This window comes from Chrysochloris asiatica, unplaced genomic scaffold (genome assembly GCF_000296735.1).
Source record: "Chrysochloris asiatica unplaced genomic scaffold, ChrAsi1.0 scaffold00158, whole genome shotgun sequence".
Lineage (NCBI taxonomy): Eukaryota > Metazoa > Chordata > Mammalia > Afrosoricida > Chrysochloridae > Chrysochloris > Chrysochloris asiatica.
This window is the reverse complement of record NW_006408676.1, coordinates 884,109-885,725: the sequence shown is the minus strand read 5'-3', so window position 1 is coordinate 885,725 and position 1,617 is coordinate 884,109.

Below are 1,617 nucleotides of genomic sequence, written 5' to 3'. Positions count from 1 at the left end.
GTTAGAACAGAACACGTGAATACTAAATGGTTTTAAATCAAGGAAGGTGTGTAACAGCATTGTATCCTTTCAGCACACTTGTTCCATATGGATGCTGAACAAATAATCTGAGAAGCTAGATTACATGAAGAAGAACATGGCATTAGGATTGGAGGGAGACTCATTAACATCCTGTAATTACACAGATGAGATCACCTTGTTCACTGGAAATAAAAAGGACATGACATAATTTGTACAAAGATTAAAGACTACAGTCTTCAGTGTGGATTGCACCTCAATGTAAATAAAATTAAAATCCTCACAATTAGATCAATAAATAACATTATGATAAATAGAGAAAAGATTGAAGTTGCCAAAGACTTCATTTAGCTTCGATCCACAATCAACAATCATGGAAGCAGCAGTTAAGAAATCAAAGGATGTAGTTCATTGGTCAAATCTGCTACAAAAGCCCTCTTTAAAGTGTTAAAGAGCAAAGATACCACTTTGACTAAGGTATGCTTGGTCAAAGCCATAGTATTTTTAATAGCCTGATATGCATGTGAAAGTTGGACAATGAATGAGGAAGACTATAGAAGAAATGATGCATTTGAATTATGGTGTTAGTGAATATTGAAAGTACCATGGACTGCCAGAAGAATAAACAATCTGTCTTGGCTAGAATTCTCCTTAGAAGCCATTTGACAAGACTTTGTCATTCAAACTTTGGATATGCTGTCAGGAGGGACCAGTCCCTGGAGAATGACATCATGCTTGGTAAGGAGGAGGGTCTGCAAAAAAGAGGAAGACTCCCAGAAAGATGGATTGGCCCAATGGGCTCAAATATAACAATTGTGAGGATGGCACAGGACCTGGCAGTGCTTGGTTCTGTTGTGTGTGGGATCACTAGGAGTTGGAACTGACTTGATGGCAAACAACAACAACAACAAGCTCCACCACATTCATGTATATGTTTATTGTAAAGGTAAATATCTACATACAAATATCCTCTGGCAAATCTTTATATATTAGTGAGTATACTCCTACTCTGCCTTCTACAGCCATTCAGTCTGTGTATTTATCCATTTATCTTCCTGTAGATAACTGTTGATTTCATGAATGTGTATATAACAGTATTTGCCTTCATTCTCTTTAACTCTTACACTCCTCCCCATGTCTTCTCCTGCCTTCATTATGCTGGTGCCAACCTCCTTTTATACATGTCTTCCCTGTCACCCAAGTTAGCACATGTCTACCCTCTAGCTAGTGAATTATTCCCATTATCTTATGTCCCCCACCCCCAAAGGACCTTTAAAACACTCCCAATCCTTTCATGCCTGCTGTAAGAGCCTCGGTTATCTCTTCATTATCTTTTTCTTGCTTTAATTCAAACACTCTGTTTGGTTCGCTAGGTTCCCAGAACTAACCCTTTTCTTAAAATTAGTTTCACTTTTTCTACCTCTTATAAGCCACACAGATCCCTGTTTGGCACTGTTGGATAAACACTGGACTGCATATTGCCAGGTTGGCCATTCAAATCCAACAGCTACTCATTAGAAACCTTATACACAGTTGCTATGAGTCAGAACTGACTCTACAGCACTTAACAGCAAGGGCCACATGGTACTCCCTAGAATG